Raw genomic sequence first — 7,624 nt, 5'->3', positions numbered from 1 at the left:
TTTTCACAAATCAATCAAATATAGAATTTGAAATTCTCTTTTATTAATAAAACCTGTATATATTTTGTTTTTCTTATAATAAGTAAAAGTACAAATGACCGGTTAATAGCATCCTTGACATTCACATACATATTGAGCAAAATTGAAATCCGAACACCGTCGTAAGGAATACCTAAGTATTCAGAAAGGGGGTGAAAGGATGTATGTATTTTTTTTTTACGAGAACGTAACGTGCAGTCTGTTGTCACAGCACCCCCTCGTCATTGGTGTTGCATTGTGCGAGCACAGGACATGCTATAAATTCAGTTGGGTTTCAACTGACCGGCATCGTACCAGCAATCATATTGACCACTTTGCGGTCAGCAGCAGATTTAGTAGTTGTCTTCTGGATGAGCGTAACATGAAAGGGCTGACATCGGCCTCGAAAGGGATCACCACGTGATATTCGCTTACGCCGCATGCGTGTTGCGTGTTGAATTGAAGGCTTTATTGACCGCTGCGAGTGATGGCGAGCGTGACGCCCCCGAACTCCGACATAGAGCGAAATGCCGGAAAATTCAATGCAGTGCGCGCTGTGACAAAAGGAATTTATTAAGGCGCTGGTCAGGGAAGCGGAAGATGCCGAAGACCGCAATAATTCCATAAGTGTGCACCACATCACGAAACAACTAGCATACGGTCACCAACTTTTCGGTGGTCCTGCGAAGGACGTCAACGGTCTACTTGTCAACCATAATGACAATCAACTAAAGAGGTGGAAAGAACACTTCTTCACGGTTCTTAACCGTATTACATCTGGTGATGCTCCTCCTCCTGTGGATGAAATAGCTAGTCGTCGTAACGTGCGAATACAGACTGTTCCCCCAAACAGAGGAGAAATCATTTCGGTCATTAATGTATAAAACCGGAATAAAGCTGTCTCCCCGTAAGGTTATTTATCACTGCGCCTGCAATCATTGCAGACATTGTTACATCGATGTAATTTTCCTGCCCTCTTTCGATGTTTGGAAATTCAAATTTAAAATTTTAAACTTGAGTCGTCAAGCTTCGCCCACGGAAGGGAAATTTATCGTTATAGCTACCCTGCTCCGCTTTGCCGCGCGGGGGATTTTTTTTTGGAAGAGAGAAGTAGAGGAGCAAGGGGGAGTTGGAATAGGAATGGCGGAAGGTGGACGTGTTTTATTGGAAGAAGAATGAGAACTAACTTCAGCACAGCTGTTTCGAAATCCGAAAAACTTGTCATGAATGTACCAAAACTCTACCTAAAGTAGTGCTCTAAAACGTTTGCATACAGCCACATTGGGAATCAATCGGAAAAAAATCAGAAAATTAGACGTCCCCAAAGCAGAAAGGCGAGTTCATGCAGCGAGAAATCAGCTCACTAGCAAACAGTTGGAGCTATCATGACGGAAAAAGTTTGGGACGACGTAGAGGCCATGTTGGGGGCGCCGTATAGGAAAGACATAAATTGTTAATAATCGCACAACAACGCCATCTGACAATTTGTTATGCACGTGTGAAATCCTGCGGGCATTATCTATTTTGGATAGATCATTCCGATCCCACAATGTTGTGTATGCAATCATCATGTGCAGAAATAGACCATCTATATTAACAGATTGTTAATTCAGGAGCGCGTGCTTCTATATATGTCACACGCACAATTTATAACAATTAACAGACTGGTGGCGACAAATCATTCCCTGAACAACCAAATTTCTGTCACACTCCTGTTCTTCGCGATCCTGCCAGTACTTTATCGCATCAAGATTGATCGTGAGAAATGTTTACGCCGGAAGTAGCGATTGAACCAGTGGTGTTTCGTTTGTCTGCACAACGGTCGACACTGAGTTTCGAGTGCTAACTAGAGGCAGCGTGCATGTGAAGTATGCTGTAAATACAGATCAGAAGTGAGCGCTCCGCACACAAAAACAGGCAAGTTTACACGCAAATACCATATTCACTGAACCAAGCGAATAAAACGGCGAATTTAAGATTAATATTGTTGTGGGATAGCGAATGAATGCCTGACAACTGGCAACGAGGCATATCTGTCCCATACATAAAAAGGGGGATATCACGCAGTGCAGCAATTACAGAGCTATCACGTTGCTGAGTTTCATTTCTAAGATATTCTGTTATCTTGCCAGATCATTAGCCTATACCAAAGACGCATTACTCCAGGCAAATCAGCAACAGATCAGATTTTCTCTGCGGCAAGCGATGGAAAAACTGTTGGAATATGGACATGAGTCGACGACAAAATTAATAAATGTGCGAAGCCAGATAAAAGCAGCAGGATGACTCTACATAACGACGAAATCTATGAGCGATTTCACGACCGTCTGGTTGTGGATAACATCCGGCTCAACAGATTGCGGTGGGCGGGTCACTTAATCCGTATGGATGAGGATGGTTCAGCCCAGAAAGTCTATAAGGGTAATATCTATGGTAGAAAAAGAAGACGAGGCAGACCCTGCCTGAGACGGAGCGATGGCGTAGGTCAGGACGCCCGACAGCTTTTAAAGATATCGAATTGGCGGACCTCGGCTCAAAACCGGGGTGTCTAGAGTTCCTTTTTAAGGCAGGCCTAGACCGGATAACAGTTGTTGCGTCGTTAATGATGATATATATATTCCCCTAATGTGCGCAGCTTGATAAAAGCAGCAGGATCACTCTAAAGACCATGCAACATCAACGGTTTAAGACGTATCATTCGTCCTCATTAGCCTGGCCCTGGAGAAAGTGATTCACAATGCAAATGTCAATGCAAGGGGTACCATCATCTTCAAATGTATCCGGCTACTGGCCTACGCTGGCGATATTGACATTATGGGAAGAACAACCCGAGACGCACAAACTGCCTCCATTCAGCTACGCATTAATGAAGGCAAGACGAAGTACATAGTGGCAACGTCAACACCAAAGAACAAAGAACCAACAACATCCGATGGCACTGAGAAAAAGAAAACAATAAAGATAAAAGACTACAATTTTGAGACCGTTGATAATTTCTCCTATCTAGGGACGAAAATCACAACCGATAACAACTATGAGGATGAAGTCCACGCACGGTTGTTGTCAGCCAACAGAGCCAATTTCAGCTTACAAAAAACTGTTTCGCGCGAAACGTCTTATCATAGGGTCAAAGCTCTTGTGTATGGTGGGGGAGAAGCTACAGCTTCTGAGCACTCAGGCCGTGTTGGCCCATTGTACTCGCAGTCAAAGCTCTTACTGTACAAGATTATGATCTTGCCAGTGCTCACCAGAGGAGAATCCTCCGATGAATTTTTGGTCGATTCCGTAGCCTACATAACGACGAAATCTTTGAGCGATATCACGGCCGTCTGATTGTGGATAAAATCCGGCTCAACAGGTTGCGGTGTGTGGATCACTTAATCCGTATGGATGAGGATGATCCAGCCCGGAAAGTCTATAAGGACAATATCTATGGTAGAAAAAGAATACGGGGCAGACCCTGCCGGAGATGGAGCAATAGCATAGGTCATGACACCAGACCGCTTTTAAGGATATCGAATTTGTGAACCCCGTGGCAAAGCTGGAGTTAATTGCTAAGGCAGGCCTAGACCGGTTGTTAATGATGACTCATCTATAATAGTAAGTAATGTAACAGAACGAAGATGGAAACGGAAAAAATGAATGAATTCTGAATATATATAAATATAATAAACATAAGTTAGATTGTTTTGCTCTATCCCTTCCCAGGAAAGGGTCAGTCGTCCCGTTTACTTTGGGTTCCCTCCATTATATTTGAAACGGCGTCATCCTACCCCCTCCATGAAAAGGAAAGAAAGGCGGAGCTACTCGTCGCGTAGGCACTAAAGTCAGTTCAAGTTTTCTTTGCGATTTTCTCCCCTACCTTATTAGGCCGTTTGGCAGTTTCGCTTCTTTTGTGAAGAAATTTTCGGTGGAATCAAGCCGCCTCGGGACTACACGCCTCTATTAGAGTAGTTTACCCTGGGTGGGTTTAGCTTTTATCTAGGCACATGAGTTAAATCTTTGTGTCCTGATAGGGAGATACTATTTGAGAGCCAAGAACCCCGGCGCCCATCTTGCCCAATTGCTAGCATTCGGGTTAGCTCTAGTACGCGCCATCCAGTTCCGCGCAGTCGGTGTTCACGACTAGCTGTTGTTGTGTCATGTTAGGGAAGTTTGGTTGGTTGACGACCGTGTTGGTGTCAAGGCGATGCAACGCTGGACTCTCATCATAGCGGAATTGGCGCCCAACGTGGGGCTGACTCACATCGTAATAATATGCTTCCACCTGAACGAAAATCCTGGTAATCCGAGACTTTTTCCTGAGAATAGAAGAAGGGATGCTTGTTAAGGTTCCAAAGAAGGGCACCGGTTTCTAGGTTGACAATTGGAGGGGTATCTACGTGCTCCCTGCCTTCCCAGAGATTATAGATGAAATGATCCTGGAAAAAACATCTCGAAAACTTGATCGACTGTGATCAGGTTGGTTTCCGGTCCGGATAATCCTGTATTCAACACATCAACACTCTACGGATCTTTTTGGATCAATGTACGGAGTTTAGATCTTCACTTCACCTGCTCTTCATTGATTTCGAGAAAGCTTTCAACAGCTTGAACAGGGAGTATATTTGCCGTGCTCTTGGATCACGTTAACTTCTATTCTATTCTTCAATGCGACCAGGCGAGGTCTTGTCTACATCACGGTAGCATCTCCTGACATAACGGATAACATGTCGGATAGTGGAAAATATCGTACCGAATCATGCTCTCGGATTGCAAATGCATTGATTTCGAAATGGACATGGATTCACTAAATGATCACAACTAGTATGAGAGAAGTTTTTGAAGGGAGCGGCCCACTTAATACGCGAAAAAAGGGTAAAACACCACAAAGCAACTAACTCGTTTGCAGCCTCGAAGTTGAAGCAGATGCTTGTCAAAAAACGCAGCCACCCGTTGGGTAACCTATGTTTACGGAGCAAGAATTATGCAGAAACCGATGCAGAAACAGCAAACCATTAGCTTGAAGTGCGCTTCTCAGGAAGCATCAATGGAGAGACTGGACATTGTAGTGCAAAATAGTATCACTTGAGCGAGTAAAATGGATACTAACTCTTCTATAGCGATAAAGAGAATGATCTACATATTCGGAATATATATCGCGCATACCTGGCACAGGCTTCAATTACCTGGCGGAATGCGAAGCTTATATTTATTCCCAAACCAGGGAAATCCACTTACATGGACGCAGAAAGTTTCCGACCGATCAGTCTAATTTTCTTTCAACTGAAAGGACTGAAAAGACTAGTAGATCGGTTTATACATTCCTAGGCGACCACTTCATTGCAGGCAAATTTCCTACCAAAAAGGCAAATCCACGGAAACACTACTGCGTGAGCTCACTGTAAAAATTGAGAAGACGATTCCCGGAAGAAGATACAACTTAGGCGCATTCATAGACATCAAATGTGCCTTTAATTATGTTTCATTCGCGGTAATTTTGGACACTGCAAGACAGCAACACTAAATTAGATGAATTATATGTTAAAGTGAATGAAGACCCACTTATTGGTGGGTCGGAAGTCCATTGGGGCAGTGTGTATATAGGGAGGGATTCTCTCCCCCCTGTTATAGCTCCTGGTAATGGACACCTTGATATGGCTCTTGGAAAACAAAGAGATCTTTTTGCAAGCATTTACAGATAATCAAACTGTAGTACTTATTAACAAATTTGTGGACACAATATATGACCATCAAGTGAATGCAACTCTACAAATAATCCACATACTGATGTCAGAGCACTCGAACATGAGGAGGTTGACGAACTGACTCGCCAAAAGGATCTGGATCCACAATGGTGGAGCCAGAGGCAGCATTTGCCACTCGACTTTCCACTGTCAAGTCCTCTCTGGGGGGTGAAATTACAAGGATTTGCGTTACCGAATGGAGAAATTTGAACTCCTGCCGGCAGGCGAAAACCTTTGTGAAACAACTCAGGGCCTCTAGAGCGGTAGTTTATTGTTCCTTACATGAAAATCCTGGTGGGGCTATCAAAGGGACTCTACTCCCTAATCTACCACATTGGAAAAAATAGATGGTGGTCTTAGCTATATGTACCCACTGTAAGGAAGAAGAGAAGACGACCCTGCCATTTAATAACAAGTAACTGGCCGGCCTCCTCAGACCTCAGACCTTGGTAAGCTTTTCTTCAATGAAGAAGCTGCCCATTTTTTGCCTTTGAAAAATGTTCTCAAATTTGCAAAAGCCTGCAAACAGGACAAGTGAGGAGTAATTTTAGGGGGCAGTAAAGTGGGTTTAACAAACGGCCTGATTGCTTCGGGCTGCGGCACCGCCTACCTAACTATACTAAGCATTAGAAAGGGTCTCAACTATTTTACCAGTTAAAAGAACTTTGCACAATTTCCAACTGGCTGCAGTATGAGGCTAAAAACTTGATCTTACACAAATTATCTATCTATTGACGCATCCATTCTATGATTAAACGAGTATGCATAGGTTCCAAAAACAAAACTTTTCATAGTCAAAGCTTGAGGTCAGCAACATTTTCCCGCAAATATTTGATAATCTACTTACAAATTGATAAACTTTCAGGGAAACCATTGCCGCATCTTTATGAATTGTGCTTTCTTATCTGCAATCCAAATTTCTGCTCATTAATTGCACTCTATTACCGTCATATGTATACTATATGTTTTGAATAAGAAGACTGACTTTCCTTGACAATCTTTGGTTTTCCCAATTAATTAGATGATCATTTTCCCATGTCACTAAAGATACACATTAAAATGGAATTCCTCGAAGTAGAATATTGAATACAAAAATACAGGAAGTTTCTCTTACATATTACGCTTGTAGTAGGAAAGTGGTAATCGTAGACATTACTTGGCTTTTAAGGTTTTGCCTTCCTACCTGTTCGCCTGTCTGTTTGCCACTCGCATTTTATTCGGAATCCACTTCACCTAGTGACAACAAATTTTGCAGAGATGTTGAGGGCATGAACCCCCATATAAGCACTAAGTAGCAAAATTTCACGTTGAAGTTAAGGATGGCTGCTAATGCATGGAAAGCGGGGTTTTAAAATATAGTCAAATATTGCCATTCGGATTATTATTACTTTCCAAAGAAGGTTTCAATTTTGAAAATAATTAAGGAAAGGGTCCTGGAGGTTAGAATAGGTTAATAATTTTAGAAATACAAATTGCAAGTAGTATAGGCCATGGCATACGAGTAGACAATAATTGTAGAAAATTTGGTGGAAATTGTACTATTATCAACTGAATTATAGTTGGTTTGAGTGGCGTCCCGGAAATTGTACTCTAAAAAATCGTATTGTATGTATATGGAGGCGTCGTACGTCCAAATATTTTTGGAAAAAAAATCCCCAAAACCCATCATACTTGAAGTGAAGTTAGTCTTTTTAAATTCATGTAGACAGTATCGGCTTCAATATGTTTTCGCATCCACAAAACCTTGAAACGTACCAATAAATGCTGGATTTCAGCTGATTTTAGCTGAATGACTTAATTAAGTTAATAAAAATTTTCGATGAAATGTTTTGGATTTTCCTTCTCGTATCTGTTGTGGAATGATAACCTTCAGGTTAACA

Source organism: Hermetia illucens, chromosome 1 (assembly GCF_905115235.1).
Source record: "Hermetia illucens chromosome 1, iHerIll2.2.curated.20191125, whole genome shotgun sequence".
Lineage (NCBI taxonomy): Eukaryota > Metazoa > Arthropoda > Insecta > Diptera > Stratiomyidae > Hermetia > Hermetia illucens.
Note: the sequence above shows the minus strand (reverse complement) of the source record.